This window comes from Hippichthys cyanospilos, chromosome 11, assembly GCF_059441005.1.
Source record: "Hippichthys cyanospilos isolate Australia breed blue-spotted pipefish chromosome 11, RoL_Hcya_1.0, whole genome shotgun sequence".
NCBI classification, from domain to species: domain Eukaryota; kingdom Metazoa; phylum Chordata; class Actinopteri; order Syngnathiformes; family Syngnathidae; genus Hippichthys; species Hippichthys cyanospilos.
The window spans coordinates 17382646-17404654 of record NC_142379.1 but is presented as its reverse complement, the minus strand read 5'-3'; the positions used below and the strand labels follow the sequence as shown (position 1 = coordinate 17404654).

Here is a 22009-nt window from a genome sequence, read left to right as displayed (position 1 = left end):
ACCAACATATGCGGAGGATTGATTGCTGCTCGCCACGAACATTGGAGCCACCACCAATCACTGGCAACAGGCGACAAGTAATACCATGTCATTTTGATTCTTTTTAAAGCATCCTTAACTAACATAATTTGCGATTGAATTTGCCAGTGTTAACGTCGGTGAGGATTTAAGACATTACATATACCACAACATGGTTTTATTTGAGAAGTCAAGCTTCAATTTAAAGTGACCTTTTCACTATATTGGCAGCATAGTTTACATAGCTTAAGCACTTGTTGTTGTGGCTAGCTTGAGTTATTCTTTCCATGTACACCCGGGGTCTTCAACTTCAACTCAACTTAACCTTAACTTTGTGGACATAACCTGACTAAATGGTATCTGTAGCACTGCCTCCCCATCCCCAACGTATCAGTCAATCAAGAAGAAGAAAAAAAAATCCTCGAGCCATGCCTGATAGGAAGTGCAAAAAATTGATGGTTGGACTTTTAAGAGGTATACAGTATTCTGCTCTTGAGAGTATATCTTTGGAGAGAATGTTGACAAGAAAACTCATCTGAGCTGTGATGAGTAACACCCTGGATCGAGGCAGGATGAGGTCAGACATCTGGCAGGGGACTTCCACTCAGTTTGCTACATTTCTGAATGCACATGAAGATGCCCCTTCAGAGCTGGGAAGTGTTCTCCGCTGATGTGTTAACTACTCAATAAATCAGTTTATAGTCAAGCACAAATTACTCTCCAAAGCCAAAGGTCAAAAGTGTAAAGCTTGGATGGCTGCCATTAAAAACTAACATTTGCAAGATGAACCATAATGGATGATGTTATTTTTTGCACCGTTTTTTTCTTCTTTTTCTTCTTTCCCACAAGGGTTTAAAAGTATCCACCATTTTTAGTGTACTCATAGGATTTAGCTCCAGGTAAATAGTGTCCACTGTTTACAGGCTTGAGGCGGGCAGTGCGTGTGCTAGAATGTGTGTGGCAGCTAAAGATGTTGAAGTCTTTCTCCCAGCTGCTGTCTTTTGCTGCCAAGTCATTGAGCTGCCAGCTGTTACATGGTGCCATCTCATAATAATACTGTAAAAAAATGGACGATGTTCAATCCTTCTCTTTGTACTGTAGATGACACTGCTGCTGGGTCCACTGTTCACCAGTCGCTGTGCAGGTTAATACGATAATATTTCAATGGGCTTCTTCCCCCAAAGAGAGTGAGTCATGAACTAAGAACATTACATAAGAATTAATTAGGTCACATCATGAGAGGACAAAGTGACATTTTCTTCTTTGTCTGGCTTTGTAATGAGACAGATGCTGTTCAAGCTTACTTCTCCTTTAATTCACAGTCTGGCCATCACTTGTCAGTGCAAACTGTGTAATATAATGTCATGTATTTCCCTCAGCAGCAAGACAAAAATTGTTTTGCACAAAGCAGATTATTAAGACCGAAAATGTGGGAGTAGATGTTTGGTTCCTGTTTCAAAATGTTCAAGCGGAATTGTCCGGAATCTCGGCATTCAAACAATGGCATGTGCAGTACCTGTTTCGAAACACCTTTTTAACTGTCAATTTTTTTCTGTCTATTTGAAATTTACCTGACTTAAAAATAATACTTAAGATATCAAAATTATGAACAAATAGAAGTGGCATTATGTAGTACATTTTATTTAAAAAAAGAATCATTTTGTAATGTTTGAGTCTTTGCCCAGATAACAGCTTTTGATATCTTGGTATTTTTAACTTCATAATGTAGATCAGGGGTTCTCAAACATTTTGGAGTCAGGGACCCCTTTTCGAGAAAACTCATTTTCCAAGGACCCACACTGCCATTGTTTGCGGAAACAAACACAACAAAATCAATTCAGCCCAACAGAAATGCCCTTGTTGTTTTCAATAAATCAAAATTCATTGTAGTCCTCTTTGTATTTTTTTTTTTTTTGGACAGCTTTTCTTTTGTCTTTTCCTTACTAGATGAAGTGGACGGTCTGATAAGCACATCCGTAGCTAAGTAGATAGCAGAGGTTCTGAGGGCACCCGGGTCAAGCTTTTTGATGATGATGTGGAATATGTGTTCTATGAGAAATTTTCAAAATTATTACATTTTTAAAATGATATTAAACTAGTTGAATTGATTGCTTTATTGAAAAGTCATGAACACAGTCATAAACTATTATATAATAAAATGAAATAAACACACACACACACACACACATATATATAATATATATATATATATATATATATATATATATATATATATATATATATATATATATATATATATATATATATATATATATATATATATATATATACGTGAAACAAAATGATTACCTCAAAGAGGTGTGTTCAATAAAATAGCAATGGCGAGTTCAATTTGAGAGGGCTTTGATTTGGTGAATTAAAAAAAGTGTTAACAAGTGGTCCTTATTTAAGGATCAAGGCAACCGACTTTGCACATGTGGGCTGAGCCTTGGTACTAAAAAAGCTAAATTAAATAAAGAAATAAAATGGGTTGTTTCAGACACTGTCCTGATTAAGAGTGTTTTTTTTTTTTTTTTTTAAATCAAGAAATTGATGAATGAGGGGAAAACATACCAAGTCCAGAATATTTTAGACTATTCAGCTAAAATGATGTTAAATAATTTGAAATAGCAGCCAAAACTTCTGGAATGGATCAGTGAATAACCAAACTGGCAAAGGCGCCCCCAATGATCAGCTCCAGGAGAATCAAAGAAAATCAAAACTTGCCCGTGGGTACCGTTATAATCGGACATCTATGTGAAGCAAATCTACCAGCAAGAAGCTGCTGCAAAGCCTCATGTTAAAAACAAACAAACAAAAAAAAATCTGAAGTGCTTACAATTTTGCCAAACAACACATTGACTTTATATAAAGTACAATACATTGTGTACCGATGAAAGTAAGATTTTTTCTTTTGGTCTAAGGATCACAAACATTTTGTCAGACATCTTACACACACAGAGAATTCAAGTCACATTACACAGTGAACATGGTTAAGCATACTGGTGCAGGGATCATGACAATGGTGTTGGTCCTATTTACCGCATACCAGGGATCATGGATCAGTTTGAGTACTTCTGGATACTGGAAAAAGTCACGTTGCAATATGCTGAGGAAAAAAGGCCTTTGAAGTGGATGTTTCAACAAGACAATGCTCCTTAAATACACCAGCAAGCCAGCAAAATCATAGTTCCGGACAAACAGCATCCAAATACTGGATTGACTAGCACGATCCCTGGAACGTAATCCCGTAGAAAATTTGTGGGCTGACATGAAAAATGCAGTTCATCAAGCAAAAACAAGAAAGGCAGAGGAATTGTAGTACAATTGGCCATGCCTGCAATACCTGTTGGCCGTTGCCAGAAATTGGTCAACTCCATTCCCCACACATGCGAAGAAGCTCTTATAAGAAATCATGCTTATGCAATAAAATATTAGTCCTAAACAGAGTTGAATTTTCAAGAATTTCTTAGTTTGTGGGGTACATTTTTGAGTTTCCAAAGAGATGCTAATGCTGCTATTTTGAGAACACGGCTTTGACGTTTTGTGAAATATCATGCAATATAATGTTTTTTTTTTCTCCATAATAAATTTTAATTAATTAATTGTCTGTGATTATCCAGCCATCCCATTTCTATAGATGCATATCCTCACAAGGGTCGCAACCTTACTGGTGCCTATCCCTGGTGCCTATACATTTTTTGAAAGTATGGTATGGATTAATCTTTCATCAATATTTTGTATATTTAAATACCCAAAAGCAGGGAGTCAAAATAATTTTACTTGACATACTGAATTAAAAAAAAAAAAAACTTTCATTTTCAAATTCATTGAGATGCACAGGTATGTTCAAAAGTCAAAATCTTCCTCCAATTAATCCTCTCTCTGATCAAGATATAGTTCACACATTTCCTTGGAAGTCATCCAAACATAATTTCTTTAACAACAGCTTTTTTTAGACCACTTACTTTTTTGTTTTCACTTACAGTACATATAGAACAGATAAGTAATTTTAGTACTAATAATAGTACTGTCTAAAAGATGTATGTACTATTCCACTCACAAGTGGCAAAGTGACATTTTGATTTTTTTTTTCAAGATTATTGGCATCCCAGGCAAGTAAACATTCTGAACCTAAAGTTATTATAATGTGTCATAAATATGTTTTTACCTCCACTGGGTAAATTGTGTTTTGCAGGTCCGTTTTTATGCAAATAATTTCCTGTTCCTTTAGAGTATTAATGAAAACTACAAGATGTTCATAGAACTGTAGAGAGGTTTTAAATAAGTGCACTGTCAGTTTATTTAGAGCAGTGCTTCTCAAATAGTGGGGTCCACCCCCATGCGGGGGGGATGCCCCCAGGGAAAAGGCTTTGTTTTTGTCACGTGAAGTGTAATTGCAATAAATTAGTTGTTGAAAGTTGATTTATATTACTATTCTCTTTTGTTATTGTTAAAAAGGATAGGTTTAGGTATATTTATACAATTTCTATAGGTAATAATCCTCTTTATAATCAGGGTGTCGAGGGGGGAGGGGGGGGGTTCTCTTTCCCCGGGGGTCTTGGCAAAATAGGATTGAGAAGCACTGCTTTAGAGCATTGCGCACTCTATTGTGCACTTTTGACCCCTTCTGGTAAATTTGTACTTAAGTTTGGATTAAGGTCTCTAATGTTATGCATGAAATTGAGCTAGAATTTTTATTTGACAAAAGGGTGAAAGCAAGGATGTCAAAATTTCTATGGGCTGTCGCAGCAATTAACACGAGCCGCACATACGTGGACACAGTTTAAGAGGGGCCACCGTGTATTTTTTAATACATAATTAAATATGCTTTAATTATTAGTGTGAACACACAATATGCCAATCCAATGAGAGGACGCGACTTCACAACAAGAATATCACGTACATGCCTGAGCTCAGTCTCGACGCCTTCAAATTCATCGGAGGTTTAAGAATCATTCTACAATAGGGCGACTGTACTTATGAAGTCCCTTGTCGGCGCTATTGTGACTGTCAGCCTATTTATTTTAACTGTTTGATCACATTACATTTTCACATAAACACAAAATTTAGTTTTGAGCCACTGAATGTTTGTTCAGCCATTTTTCAGATACATTTATAGATACATATACATATATACATTTATAGAAATAATTGATAACAAGAAACAATATGTCATATAGCTATTGTTAAAAGTGACAACAATTTGTAGAACACCTGAAAAATAGTCGACATGATTTGCCCTAGTGGGGCACATAAAGCTATACTTCGGGGGGCAATTGGTACCCGTGCCTTGAGTTTTACATGAACTCTTTCAGTGCCAAGCGTTATCTGAAAAGGCAACCCTGAGAGTGCAGGCCAATTTTGAGCATTTTGACGCATCTTTCAAGACTGACAGAGTAATGTTAGGTATGTCTATGTCGACATTGGTGGTACCATATAAAATGTTTGATTGCATTCTTTACCTAGAAAAAGAAAGAAAGATTTGATCTTATTCCGTTCTTTAGTATTACTGTTAGAGAAGTGACACCAAACTATTTGACAAAGGAGAAAATTAACTTTTTGCGAATATTTTGTGACGTTTTCTGCACCACACTAACTTTGACACTAATATATTTTTAGTAGCATCTGACACATCAACATGTTCTTCCCTTTGATTAAACAAGAACCAAAAAAAGGGTGGGGGTGGTTATGGCAAAAGAACAGTTTGCGTATACATACATTACATCAGTACTCGATATGGCTTAATATTAAAAGAAGCACTGGCCACCAGTGTCAGCAATACATTAAAAAAAAAGGAGTTGATTAGAGTTCTTGTTACTGGCACGCAACCAAAGTATTTTACATGACAAAAATTCTCATCCATACTAAAAGAGTTTAATCATAGAGCCTTTAAAAGAAGGAAATAGACTTCTATGTAGTTTTTGATACTGTTGGATGATTCCATCCATCTTTCATCATCTTGACCGCTTATCTTCATGAGGGTCATATTTATGTATTTAAATCAATCATTTTAACCGCTTATCCTCATGAGGCTCATATTCATTTGTTTGATTACCAATGGTTGAAATGTTGTACAATACAGTGATTACAATTGCATTCATAGTTTTTGAACATGTGTGGGAATGTAAATTATTTAAATTTAAATGAATGCAGCAATATTGCATGACAGCTAAATATTTTATGGCTTGAGTCAGGGCAGGCTTGACTATAAAAAAGGGTTGGATTTTTTAATCAGCCTACAACGTTTCGATTAATAACCTTGTTAAACAAATATGCACAGTATAAATCAAGGTCATAAAAGACACATTTTAGTTCAGATATAATGATAATGGATTCAAATAGTATACAATTTTTCTAAAGGGGGAATTAGTAATACTATCTACCTAATGTTACAATTTTTACGACGAGTAGAGCTGAAGAAGGAGGAGGACCCAAAAATGCAGTAAAGAAGAGGAAATAGCTAAAAAAAAATGAAGGTTTATTAATTAAACAAGGCAGGAACAACAATTACCAAAAATCGGACAACTTAGCAACACAACTAGAAACTAAAATAAACTCATGAGGAACAGTGCAGTGACAGCAACCGGAAGACTGGGCTCATATGCGGAGCTAGAAGAGCAAGGTGAATTGATAACACAGAGGAAAAAGCAATGACCTGAAAACTTGAACTTAAATGCAGTCACACTAACTAAGGAGAACGCGAAACAGCTGGACAACACGGAAGAAGAACATGACACCAAATAGATTTGACATTTACATGTTCAGTCTTTTTTCAGTCAGAAAACCTGTTTGCCAAGGAACGTTGTCACTTCCACCTTAAACATGTACATGTACATACTCTAGACTCATTTAACAGGAAAGGTCTCTTTACTCCAATGACCAGCCTCCTCTGGTATGTGTCCACTTCAGATGAGTTGTTCAAGCAAAGTGCACTTTACAAAGCAACTGTTAAATGTTTAGATGTTTACCAATGTTTGCAATATAGGCTACTTTTAGTTTTAGTATCTCACATGAATAAGAGATACCAAACCATCCCTTGAGTGAAAGCCCATTGCTGAAAGTCCCATTGACATTAATAATGAATCTTTGTCGATCGAAAAATGTAATAGGGGACTGATGCAACGTTGATCAAACGCTTTTGAGAAGACTTCTCTTTGAAAAACAAGGGTCACTGACTCATAGTTAATGCTTCAGTAATCATTTTGAAATTGTCAGGGTTGTCAAGGTTTTACATTCTTATCAAATACAAAACTGATAAAATCACCCACACCATCTGGTACGTGTTGAAACCTTAGGGGGTTTATTCAGTGACAACTTGTCAAAATCAAACAAAAGCTGTCTCAAAAACGGGACTGAAATCCACTTATTGAAATTCTGTTGTGTTAGTTTAATTAATAATTAAACTAAATAATTACTTAAATTAATGATTAATAGTTAAATTATTGCACAAAGCTCTTGTACTGTAACACCACAATTGATTGATTGATTGAGTTCTTTCTTTCTTGTCTATCTGTTCCACACGTAAATGCATCAACAGTTTGTCTATCTCACAAGATTGCATCCATCAGAACGAGATGAGATTTTGGCAAAAATTTTTAATGTGAGGACATGGAGGACCAAGGTTTTCCTCAGAGTAACTGCCCTCTGACATTGACCTAGAGTGGAACCTGAAGATGACTACTACTGTGATATATATATATATATATATATATATATATATATATATATATATATATATATATATATATATATATATATATATATATATATATATATATATATATGTGTGTGTGTGTATATATGTGTGTATATACACACACACACACACACACACACACACACACACATATATATATATATATATATATATATATATAAAATACTTCCTCTCACCTGGTTTGTCTATTCTCTGTGCGACCTGTGACATTGGCCTGAAGGTAACAGCTCGAATCGGAGAATTGAGAGGAGCCCTTAATTATGTGGGGAGCTCTGCTGGGGTAGCGAGAGCTGGCAAAGTCCTCCAGGCTGTTTAGAGAGCAACCAGTGATCTTCTGGACGATGTTGTTCACTCTACTGTACACTAAAGAGCGCACCATATGACATAATGTGATACCGTTAACGCAGTTTACGCAGTTAACAAGAAATCAACTAAGCTAGCAATGCATTGCTCAATACTGCATGAGCACTGAAACACCAGTTTAGAACAGAAAGATGGTAAGATTCTCCTCGATTTGTAATGATTTGTAATGTTGTACATTGATGAGAACTGAATCATTTAAAAAAATGGTGAAATATTTTGATCGTATCTACGTGGGAAAAACACTTAACCTTCATCTCCCCTCTGTCTTCATTCTATCTGCTAAAATAAGAACATGTACAGTAAATAGCATACTCACACTCAAAACGTTCAATTGATCGATTGACTGATTCATAGTTGATCAGATAAATTCCACCAAACTAGGTTTCTGTATGCACTGTAGTGTGTATCACTGTCTTGCTTTTTAACACATCTTGCAGTTGATGAAAAGTTTATGTGCCACACCAGATGGTGTGTTTCTTTTTTACTTTAGCATGAGTGTGGACGTCGTTTGTTTGCTTTGTTGTTGTTTGTTTGTTACAATGGGTATTACTGCTACCTTCTAAAACAACTTTAGAAAGTAGCAGTAATACCCATTGTCATTGTGTGCATTATTATTCATTTGACTGGTCATCCTCAGAAACAATTCCAATAAATTGCCATTTGTTGTTACTTTCAATGTTCCACTTTCATGAGCGACTCCCAAGCCAGGCAGTTATTCTTGTTTTGTAAACGTTCCATGATTCTTAAACATATTTAACACATGACAGTTAAGATGATTTAAGTCTGCTTATCGTTGTCCTCATTTTCACATATCTGACTGCATTTTCACCAATTACGCCATATTAAGACACACAAGCAGCTCTAAAATCACGATTAGACAGAAAGGAGCCCCAGAAAGTGCCATAAATGATGAAATATTGCTCCAAAAAACTGTCTAAAAATTGAATCAAATCAAAATGAAATGAATGATTTACGAGTCAAATGTTAGATCACTCGACATGAAAGCATCTGGTTTTCCTTTTAATTTAGAAATACTGACAGACTCTTTTTCTTATTGTGTCCATGTGGCAGAAGAACTGTTCTTTGACAAGCGCATACACCAAAACAACCTTTCTGTGTATTCATTACACAGCATGTAATTTAGCACTTGACCTCCAGCAACTCTTGTAATTCCACTGGAACAGCCCGTTCTGTTCTCTTAATTCACAATGTGTGTAGATTCATGCACGGATCTGGACTCAAGAAATGATGTACTGTACACACTTTCGCTTGAATGACTGGACAGCAGTACTATCAGTGGTGGGGTAGTGTCATACCATTTTTACACCTTAAATAAAATCAATTATACCCTGTGAGTGACTTGTCACAGTCTGCTGGTATGAGAGCATCTGTCTCATTGACTACCAGAAATATGTCAAAAAAAAATAAAAAACGGGAAAAGAGAAATACAAGAAAAACGTTCATGTTATAGCAAGCAGTTCTTGAAGCACTCAGCTCATCGCTTGCAAGAAGAGCAGCTCACCCAATAAATGACATTTAGCTTATATGTGTTTGTACTATGTGGTCATAATCTTATCAAACATCCATTTGCTTTCTACACGACTAATCTTCACTAGGGTCGAGTTGGTTGAGTTTTTATTTTTTTCTCTAACTGTAAAGCTTGATATGAAAGACACTATTACAGACTCTTACAGACACTTGCAAAGATTGATTTTTTCCCATTTTTCTTATTGTGCACCAGCTACCAATGTTACCAGAGGCAATACTTTTCCAGATTGCTATCTTGCCCAATCGTGTTAGCTCACTTCCATTCTCAAAATTATGATTCTTTTGAAATGACTCTTATAAATGAATGATTGCTCTGAAACGGTGGCCAAGAATTTCCTGAAAGTTTCTGGTACATTTAATCTGGTAACACCAAAATGGAGTGGCAGAGGCATTCAAGCACATGGCAGTAATTACTGTCGTTACACCAGTCACTGAATTGGCATGCAATTGAGAACCATTTGTTTGACAAAGGGTTGTGAGCCGTGAGCCAAGCTTGAATATTTTCCTTGTAAAATATATAAATGTGGGTCATATTATATTCTGGATACTGTAGTCTATAGTTTCTTCAGCAAATGCCATAAAAAAACTGAAATATTTGGTCGCTCAAAGCTTAAAATGTCCTACTATTTTGCTCAACTTTGCAGCTCAATCTCTGAAAGCTACAGGATAGAGCACTATCGAAAGAAAGTGAGAAAGAAAGAAAGAAAACACCTCTATACAGTAAAAAAAAATGGTGGAATAGTGGCCGAACTACAGTTCCATTTTATGGTGTCCCTTTCTACTACATATCCTCCCCATTTTGCTGTGCGCCTTGGTTCCAGGTCGTCATGGTGACTCAGCTTTCACGCAGCCCTCGAACAGAATTCCAATTGGACTTTCTGCTTTTGCAACCACACGCATACTCGCTAGTGAGTGTGGCAGCGCCAAAGGCCTGATGAGAGTAATGACAGATTAACGTGTGTCTGCTGGCAACAGCTGACCTCTCCTTGGGCAGCTCATAAACAACTTAGCTCTATTCTCCCAATCTTTTTTTTTTTTTTTTATACTCTCGTCATTTGTGTTCCACACTACCAATTTGTCTTCATCAGCTTTATTCATTGCCCTGGTTTGAATTCATTTAATGCCCATTTTCAGTTGGATTCGATATTTTCAGTGGTATTAGGTTAGTAGTAGATTTTACAGTGGCTGCATGGCGTGATCTCCAGCCAACAGAAATCATGCACTATTTTCCTCAGTGCTACCCTGCAGTGAATGAGGACATGAATTTGATAGCTCAATTTTGTGCTCTGGTCAGTTTAGTTCGGGCTCAAACTATATATATGAAAAGCATGTCGCCTTAATTTGTCCTTTTTCCATCATATTATTATTTTAACCCTAAAAGCTACCACAAAATGGCAAATCATTTGAACCTGCCGAAATAAGGCAGATTGCAAAAAGCAAAAGGCCTGTCTGACTGTGATTGTATAAATTCCTCAACACACCCTTTTTTTTTTCATAATGTTTGTTTATTGGCAGTGATGGGAGTAAAGGAATTATGATTAAATGCTGTTTTTCATTTACTATTCCAGTAATGGGAATTAAATTACTTTTTCAATCATGATAACATTGTTTGCATCCAGTGGTGCTTTAATTATTAGATAATTCAAGTAGTTTTCATCAGACCAGAAAAAGGTCTAAACCATGCGGCAGTGTTTTTTTTTTTCTATTCTTTTTTGTGACGCGGCAAGAAACAACTGCATGAGTGGTGATGATTTCCTCAGTTAGCGTGGCATTCCATTGCAAGCCAATCCCAGGTAGAATTGGGCAGGATGGTCAGACACACAATAAGTTGACATAAGCAAGATGAAAATTATAAACAGAAAAATGGCACGCGATAATTCTGTAGATAAAGCATCTTATTTTAAAGGCATGTATAGACATAACTTTCCATAAAATACATCCATTACAAAGAAGGTTGGAAGCGGTCTACATTTGACAATCCTCATGAATTATGTTTATCATACAATAATGTATAAATATAAACAAAAACAATCTGTGTAAACCAGGTAAATAATGTCACATGACACAACTATGTTGGTGGGTGGGGAGGTCGCACGGTTGTGTTTGCAAGGCGGTCTTCAAAGCGTGCTCACTTTTAAGGGCCCCGTAATGCCCAATTCTACCATGCAAAATACAGCAAATTATGAAATGAGAGAAACGTGCAGGCGCACGTTTAGACAGCACACTGTACCAAACCTTTATCTGAGCACCAAAAGAGAACCCTCTGTCTCAAACTGCTTTTATCAAACTGGAAGTGTGTTCGATGACCACCCACGAACCTGGACTACTCGCCAAATTACCAATCCAAGTAAGAATACATACACTTTGTAAACATTTAAAACGATTTAAAAAAAAAGAAAAAAAAAAAGCTCAATGTAGTGCAGTAAGTATCCCAATTTTGAAAACATCTGACCCTTTGAAGTTTCACTTTCACACCCACTTATGGGATCCAGGGATACAAACAATTTTGGACGATATTCTGAGGTCTTTTTTTTAGGCAGGTACAGACCTGTAAATTGCTCTATTTATATACACTCACCCTGTTTATTAGAATACACTCAAAACTGTTTTAAGTGCTCTATTTTGCAAGATATTACAGTAATTTCCCAAATGTAAGACTCACCCCCCCCCCCCCCCCCAAATGTCCTATAAATGTTAACAAAGGTTCGATTTTTTTTTTTTCGACACCATTTTTGGAAGATTGATCCATTAGCCACACAAGGTGAGTCTAGATGCACGGATGTGTATTTTTATATTGGTCGTATTCTTACTTACAATAATTACCGTAATGGGTTGACATCAGTTGGCAGTTTGCGGCCAGTGCCTGTTGCAACTAACTGCTGCTCATGTTAGGTGAGGTTGTTACATCATCATTTCCAATAAAAGAAGAGAGCAGACTGAACGACCGTCCGAGTCCAGCCTTGTTCACACACAAGTATATTACTAAAACGGAGCGGATCATGTAAAGGTTATGATGTGTCCAGCAGATTCAAAAAAGAGTGGCAAGGTATGGAGCTGAGTCCTCCGGTTAGTGAACGCGGTAAGGTATTTCATTTGACTTGATTATTAATTGTGGTCTTATGGCATCTACACACACTCATAAACTTGGTGGGACACAGATGGTACGCAACTTTGAGTATTTATGGCAAAATGAACTCAGCTGCGTCGTGAGGAAAAAGAAAGACAACTGCTTCGAGCGCATTCAACGTCATATTGGAATGGCATTCACTGACTGCTCACAATGTTGGAAATCTCAACACACACTTAACTCACAAAAATATATAACTTATGGATATGAACACACAATAATCTGAATTTACAAACCATTAGTTTTTATTTTTTTCGTTTTGCTTTCATTTTTACATTGATGCAAAACTGTTGGTGCATCTACACAAGACAGAATACAGAAAATACCAGGAATTAAACATTAATCCTTCAAAAGTGGATTCTTGAAGGATACATTTTTTCACTCTGTGTTTAGAATCTCAACATGTCAATAAAAAAAAAAACTTTTATGTCATACACAAACCTACTTTTAACAGGTTAATATATCCCAAAATTCTACATCTATGATAGTCCTGAGTGCAGATTCTGATTAATAGAGTCCGAATTCAAAATGCAAATTATAGGTCTGTACCTACCTTAAAACAAATAAACAGATTCCAAATAAACAGAAGTCACACATTTACCGTGCAGTTCCAGAATTCCTAAAGTGAGCCTGGCAACCAGATTTGATGAATCGTAACTCAAAAATCCCCTGAAGTAGGAGGCACAAACTTTGAATTCTTTCATTTTACATCCTTGATAGCATAAAAAATTGTTAAATTGAAGACGTGTAATTGGGGAAGTTTGGGGGATTTGTGTGGATTGACATTTAACACTTTTCACACTTAATTCGCCACAATGATATTTTACTATCACGAGTTACTGTAGTGTTATTGTTATTTTTTACAGTGCCAAAATACCACTGTACCATACTGTAATGTGAACATACCATTACAATTAAATTGTAGGACCTACAGTAGTTACCGGATATTATAGGCTGATTTCAAAGCCACAACAACCCGGTTTTGGGATGCTGTACGATTCCTGCTTCTTCATCCTAAATAATGGTCTGATGACCCTTTTACCTCTTTTCAAGGCTACAAATAATATTTTGTGTCATCGGCTCTGTGAAAGCTACTTACCTCAGCGTGTGTGTAAGTGTGACATCTGTGAGCTATGTCATCTTGGCTGCTCAGACCAGTCTAATATTGTGTCCTCTGTAAAGGTGCTCCAGTGTTAATTTAAGCAGTCTGAATGGTGCCACAGAGAGGTTTGGGGTAAACAGCCTCCACTGTTATTGTGGTGGCACATAAAAGTCACCACAGCTGCTTCATAGATGTATCACAGGAACATCGAATGGCTGTTTACTCTTCCAAGTTAAAAACGGTTGTAAAATATTCTGCTAATAGGCATACACACTTATACGCAAATGCATGTGTGTGCGTGCACATACGCTCACCGGGCTTACTGGCAGGTAAAAACAATAACAAGAAAAGAACTAATTAAAAATACCTTTCTATAGCATATTTCATATTCACAAGTGACATGATCTCGAATTTAATCGCTCCATGGTCTCATCTGGATTAGTACGTGCTACACAAGGGTTTTCAGGTCACTGTGTCAGTGAAGATAATGAACATGGGATTAGTCCATTCACAAACACATGCACTCGCATAGACACAAATGAATAATAAAAAAAAAAAACATGGCAGGTGGAATGATGAGGGGGAGAAGAAGTTTGAATTCTTCTTTGGGATTATCACAGCTACAGTCTTGACCAGACATTCAAGTGACCGTGGCACACTCAAATATTGTGAGATCTGAGGCGCCATGGGAAACGTTACATGCTCCTCTCATTTGTGCCAAATTTATTATTGTTGATTACAAATACCATTAGGGCGGCTCGGAGGAGCGGTGGTTAGCACGTCTGCCTCACCGTTCAGGAACCCGAGTTGAAATTCATCTCCCTTAAGCCTTCCCGTGTGGAGTTTGCATGTTTTCCTCGGGCCTGCGTGGGTTCTCTCCGAGCACTCCGAAAACATGCATGGCAGGTGTATTGTACATACTAAATTGTCTTTAGATGTGAGTGGGTGCATGAATGATTGTTTGTCGGTGTGCCCTGCAATCAGCCGGCAACCAAACCAGTACAGGGTGCCCCCCGCTCACTGCCCAAAGACAACTGGGATAGGCACCAGCAAGCCTGCAACCCTTGGGAGGATAAGCGGCTAGAGAAAATAGATGGATGGACGACTACCATTATTGGGATTCATTTGTGTTCACAATCATGACAATTTAAGACTATGCGGGTTGAAGTATGAAAACAAAAAAAGATTTCCCATTTCCCGCATTTTAAAAACTGCAAAATACTTAATGAACCTTGTAATAAAAATTCTGCCATGCACAGCTTACAAAAGGCCTTTTGTATTTATTTATTTTTGTTTCTGTTCTGGATTCACAGGTGACTCTAGATGTTGGTTCTGTAATACTGCTGCTTGCTTTGGTCATCATATTTTTGTGTTATGTTCGATTGCAGTATTAATCAATGCAGTATAAAACACACACAGCACTCCTCCCACTGGTCAGGAGGTGACTCAACATTAAATTAGGGGGAAAAAAGTATTGACATGCATTGCTTAATCAATATTTCTGCCCACTGCTGGATAGACTGGGCAAAACCTTTGGCTTGCCATTGACCCATCTGTTTAATCATCCATTCATGAATGCATCTGCTTAGCCAACTAAGTGCTCTGTTCATTTAAGTTCTTTTTTTAAATCACTCAAAATGTAGACAATCGAGCTGTTTCTCTGAATTAAAAAAAAAAAGAGCACCATTTAGCAGACGCATTTCTCAACTCTTTTGTCATTATGTGCGATTTGACTTATCTGCGTGACAAGCATGCATTAAAGTGGCGACTGTAAGACAGGGCGAAAAATGTCAGCGTTATCGGTTGCTTTCACTGGCTATGTTTCACACCGCCGACTGTTTTAAAGAAAGCACATGAGACACAAAAAAGGTTGTGGGCAGGTGGATGTGGCTGCAGGCATACAAGACAGCTTGAAGAAAAAAAAACGAAAGGAAGACAGGAAAATGCTGGCAGCGCAACTTATATTATGATCCTCTCCTGTAACATAACATAAAGATGTGTATTTTTAGAATGTACATAAAACATGAATATTGCAAACTCCCTTGATATGGAAATCTCTTTTTTTTGTCTTGCTTTTGTTCTTTCCTCTATGTTTGCTAGGAAATGATGGCAAGTTTTGACACAGCCTGCAGAAGATCTAATTTGGCTGGTTCTGCTCCATTTCTCGGTGTCTCTGTGGTGCTTCGCTGTCCTGAGAAGCGATCCTCAAAGAACAAACAGGCTGAAATTACACTGAACTAGTAGACAGGAAATATTCACCACTTGTGGTGGAGACCAAAAATAGGTCGTTCCCAGGTGGTACCCTTGATGACAAGAGGAACATGATGTTTTCTTGGACCTTGCTCTCGGGGTAACTCAACATTGGACTTTGTTTCTGACTTACCAGTTCATCAGGCAAGTTTATTCAAGTTGTACCTATCTCATTTACTGACAACCATTTTCAGACCAGAGAGTTACTAATCATGTGAGGAACATAATTTGTACCCAGTAGCAGAGAGGATGCACAGTAGCTAAAAAAGGTTTTTGCATACAAAATCTTAAACTTGGAAAACTACCAGACCTGTAGAATTATACCAGGAAAACTATACCTGGAAAGAAACTAGAAAGACAGCTTGACATTATGATGTGTCACTGAGAACCTAGAGCTTAAATACTGTAAAACATCAGGCCTACATGACAGAATAAAGCAAACTAAAGCACCGTAGAAACTGCATAGCAATGGGTACGTCAAGGATAAACCACAACCGTTAATACAGAAGCCTATATGACAAAGGTACGACACCAGGAAGAAAGGTGACTTTCACATGTACATGACAAAAAGGAAAAATACATGAACATAGCCGATGTATAGTAACTAGTCACACTATCAGCAATTTAAAACATTTTAATAAACATTTATTATGGAAAGTGAACTGTCTACTGTGAGATCATACACTAATATTACCAAATAAGTGTCATAAGAAATACATTTTTCTATTATTCAGCATTTTTGTTCTTCAAAAACAGCTTCTTCTGATGAACTAAAGGAGAAGACAGACAAAACATTGATTTATTTACAGCTATGCAGCTTTGAAATGTACCCCAAGTGATGATGACTTTGCATGGCTCAATTTGCTTTTTCATATGATACACGTCATCCTGGTCACTTATTCCATCCTCGGTTCTCTTTCTTCTTCCACAACGCATACTTTGTTTATACTAAACCTTTACATCATTCGTTTGAATATAAGATACCTAAACACATGGCTATTTTCTTCCTTATTATCAGTACCCTTTATAGTTTGATGTACATTTATGTAATCTCGAGATCTGTTTGTTAGGCTTGATGGCGTCTATAAGATCAATTAAGCCCAAAAATGTTACATGCTTTTTAGGAATGTCACGTTTTTGCGACTTTCCGAAAAACAACATTTGTTGCTGTAGTAATGTTACTTACTGTATTTTCTGCACTATAAGGCGCACCTAAAAGCCTTGAAAAAAAATAAACACTGTGGGTGCGCCTTATAATATAGTGCACCTTATATATTGATCATGTCATGTGCTGACTACATAAGCTGCTGACGTCTTTGATGATTGAGATGACATTTCCTTGAGCGCGGCTTTATCTAGTTGGATACATGAATGCAAATGCAGCCCCAGCCACCACTGTAGCTTTGATCCATGCACAATTCAAAGCCTTAAATTTAAGTCATGAAAACAGCACCTCACTGACATTACATGTGGAAAAAAATAAAAAAATGTTTATTCATTTTTGGAAAGAACAGAGCTGTGGGAGTGCTTATATCCTATGAATAAATTTCGAGTGACTTATCTGATCAATGAGTTGAAAATTCCCTTGAGTGCCATCAGCTCCATCTAGTGGACATAATAGAATGCAAATGCAGCATAAGCGACCACTGTAGCTTTGATTACATGTAGCTTTGATTCTATACGTCTTATATACAAATTTAAAAAAAGAGGGCCATTAAATGAAGGTGCGCCTTATGATCCGGTGTGCCTTATAGTGCGGAAAATACATACTTAGTATCACCAAAAAAAAAAAAAAAAACACATGCATTGTTTAAGCAGTCACAGAGACTAGTTAGTTTATTCTGTCTAGACCTGCTAATGATTTTGTTGGAGCTAAGATTTACAGTTTTACATCCCAGTTGTAGTCAGCTCCATTCAAATTTGACTTCTCAACAGGGCCAAGAGACTATGTCGAGATGTAAACTCAGGTGAGGAAGCCAGAACTGAGCCTGTCTAAAAATCAGTGTTCTGTGCAATGTTGTTTGTTTGTTTTCGTGAGTTTGGTTTAAAGCATACAGTTAAAATAACGCTTTAGAAAAACTCATAATATCTTCCATTGTTGTTGGTCAAGTGTCTTTGACTTATACGTTTAAGCACAGGCACAAACTGACTGAGGGTAGGAGATTCAAGCACACCGTAGTAAAATGAGGATAACATTTACAACTATAACAGCACTAGTTTAACATTTACCTGCCACCCCACCCTATGTAAACTTGAGAAGAATATTGAATTTGTGACCTTTCAGTTTCTTCTATCCTAGTGTTTTATTTATGTGGCGAGGCACGCCTAAGAATAGATAGCTGCTCCAAATGAGATTGAGCGAGTGTGTATGAGAGGTGACAGACACACAAGCTTTTACACCAAACCGTCTGACCTTACACCTCACCTAAAAAGAAATGTGAGAAGGCAAAGTGTCAGAATAATCTCCCTGGAGTTTTAGGAGGAAAAAAATAAATAAATAACATTCAGTAGGTTGTGGAAAGCTCCAGTGCACAGTTCAAAGATTTAACCCATTTGTAAATTCTTTGAGCATTAGACAGCTTCCTGAGCCGACTTTGTTCACTGGATGTACTTCATGTTTCTGAGAAAGAGTGACAGGGAACAAGATAAAGGTGGATGGTAAAATGGGCTCTCAGCTTTTGCTTGGAGTTCGTCATATTCACAAAGATCCCTTGATTATCATTACACAATACCTCGTGAAGTATTGCTGGTGATGGAACATTGGCTTTTTTCAGCGCTGACATGTAACCGATTATTAGTCGTCAAGAAGGTTGATGAACAATATTCGAGGCAGATACTCATGTGCTGAAAGCAGCTTTTTGATTTGTTGCATGTTATGAAAGGTGGGTTTTTTTTAGTTCTTAAAAATATTACACTTTTATAGTAAGGCTTTGAACTATTTAACAATATTATATATTGAAAGTTATATATTCTATATATTTTTTATATTTCAACATTTTAATTAATTTAAAGTGCTGGGGGCTCACAGGTTCTGAAGTATGTATTATAAAGTTCAATGGAAACAGAAACAATTGAATATATTTTTAAAGTGACAGTGTGTAGAATTTAGTGTCATCTCATAAGGAACTAAAAGACTGCAAAAATTTGGAAGCACATATGCTACGGTGTCTCAGAGAGACCATAATTAGCAGGCCTTCTATCACTACACTATGTTCTTGTATGACCTATTTAAGATTATTACAGATTAGACCTACAATTTTATTTTAAAAAAAGTGACATTTGTGATAGATTTTTTTTTTTTTTTTTGCACTATTGAACTTTTTCATACTTTAAAGTTTACTACTAAGGATTGACATGTACTGATACCAGCTATCGGTATCAGGCCAACACCTGAAAACATAAAAGACATAAAATGCACAATAATTATATTATTTTATTAGTTATTTAACTATTTATCTTATTTTATGAAGCACAAAACAAAATAAAACCAGAACACAAACATAATAGAATAGAATAGAATAGAATAGAATAGAATGCCTTTATTGTCATTGTGCATGAGAATAGAATAGAATAGAATAGAATAGAATAGAATAGAATGTCTTTATTGTGATTGTGCACGGGTATACAATGAAATTTAGAGAGCTGCTCCAATTAGTGCATATTAATAATAAAGTATGATGAATATATAGAAATAATACAGTATATAAATAAAGAAGAGATCGCAGTATAGAAATCAGAGTGTTACAGGAGTGCAATTGTGTTTATTTTCAGTTAATTCCTGTTTTGTAATTGCTCAGAGCGTTAATAGCTCTGGGGGAAAAGCAGTCTATAAATCCTTGTTTTCTCTGCTTTTTTGAGACCTCTATCGCCAACCAAAGAGCAACAGTTTGATGACAAGGATGCAATGACAGGAAGTCTCTCCCCCTTTTCTACTTCTGTCAAAGCGCAATCGTTTGAGGTAGCCTCAACTGATGACAAGGTATATATTTTTTTCTTTTTGTTGTCTAATAGATTTGAGATATTATATCTTTGATCAATAAACTGTCTTGTCACAGGCCCCCACAAATGACAAATAATCTTGCGACACGAAATTCTTGAATCAAATTTCGCATTGGGGTAAGAGCTCATTAAACATACACATCACACACACAGTCACACATGTTGCAGAAATAAAACAAGCAAACGTGGGCAGGCGATGCCTCTGGAAATAGTAAGCTTAATAAAATCTTCAAAGCTGTTGTAGAATTAAGACTAAAATCACCATTTTTGCCCATTTTCATCTTTTAAAAGGTCAAACTTCCTCAGCTTTTAACTTGTGCGTGTCCATGGGTCTACAGGTCCCCAGTGTGAACATTTGCAATAAAAATTCCTATTTGCAAGTATTTAGGAATGAACACATGGTGCCCTTTTCAACTTCTACCTGTTTGACCTCTCTACCTGTTGACTTCTACCTGACCCAAATTATATATCAATTGATAAAATGAAATATAATTTTTAGCCTAGTCTTTCTTTTTAATGCTTTATCTTTGATGCATCACGATCAAAGGCCTAAAGTGGGTCATATTGACACCCTGGATTCAAAAGCTCAAAATCTCAGATGTTGTCCTTATCTTCGGTTGGAATTCAATTTCCAGTGATTTTTCAATTTACAGTTTGGGGTCAATAACTTTTTCATGAGGTAGCGACTGCTGTGGAACTTTGAAAGATGTACAGGTATGTACCAAATCTTTACGTGTGTTTTTCTCAAAACAAGAGATTTCCACATAGCAACATTCGATTTGCTGTAACGCCATGTACTATACATGAATCATATTCAAACAAATTTTGAGTAGAGTTAGAAGATATTGATAACTCAATTGTCATTTTACGACACAAGGACACTTTTTCAGAACCGGTCACATGTATGCATCTCACCAACACGGTTGTGAAAGGATGTCTTCTCTGTTACCTTTTGTCTTAGGATGGCGAATCCTGTGAATCCCATATGGGTCTGCTCTGCTCTTTCTGCCCTACTGGCTTCCCATGGCAGCAGCCAATAACACGCTAAAGTTTTTAACACCAGACTTTTACTTTACAATGTTTCGTTGTCAATTTCTGCACCAGTTTACCATGTGGCTTACACACACATGCACGCAGAGGCATACATACACATCAATTCCATCACTTCTTAAGAAAGCCATTGAGATTTACATCTCTTTTGCGATATGACCAACCCTATTTCAAACCTCTTTCCAAATTAGCAGCTAGCCTGCAAACTAACAACTCCCCAATGTCTACTCGTGGGGTGTTAGCCTCAAGGCAAGGCAGCTGTATTTATATTGTGCATTTAATGTACAAGGTAACTCAATGTGCTTTCTTTACAAGACCGAAAGCACGAATGCTGTAAATTCATGCATTAACACTACAGACGAGTCTGGAGGGAACGTGAGCACACAAAGCTGTCGCTTGTGTTTATACAACATGAATACGCTCATAGTAATATTGCAAGTAGTTCTGAGTTGAAGAAGACAGGGATTACAAGTCTGGTAAAGTGAGTGGCCTTAACACCTTGGGGAAATTTTGACCCAGGTCAGGCTTTTTGACGTGTAATATCAAAGGGAAAGCATACAAAAAAAAAAAAAAAAAATCAAAAGGCTAAAATATTGCATGGATTGTCAAAACCTGATGACTTTTAATATGCCAAACTGCTGTTACTTTTAAATGCTTGCAAACAAGAGATTGAGAGGTACACCTTATAGGTGTCAAATTTAGCCCATGTTGGGCTCATTTACTGCCATTCAAAATTTGAAATATAGTCAATTTTAGACATTGAAAACCCCATGTTTTATCATGCATTTCCCATGATTTTTGCATTAATCATTTCACAGTCAATTTGCTAAAA

At 36.6% G+C, this 22009-nt stretch overlaps 1 protein-coding gene across 5 annotated transcripts in view; it reads left to right on the top strand.

Moving 5' to 3' along the window:
- LOC148416200 (leucine-rich repeat and fibronectin type III domain-containing protein 1-like protein) overlaps positions 1-22009 on the top strand; it is a 169480-nt gene that overhangs the window by 22725 nt on the left and 124746 nt on the right. The window contains exon 2 of one of the 5 annotated variants that reach the window (XM_088428071.1): positions 19987-20107. The exons of the other annotated variants lie outside the window; for them this stretch is intronic. The gene's annotated coding sequence lies outside the window, so the exon portion shown is untranslated. The remainder of the gene's footprint in view (positions 1-19986; positions 20108-22009) is intronic. 5 annotated transcript variants of the gene reach the window in all.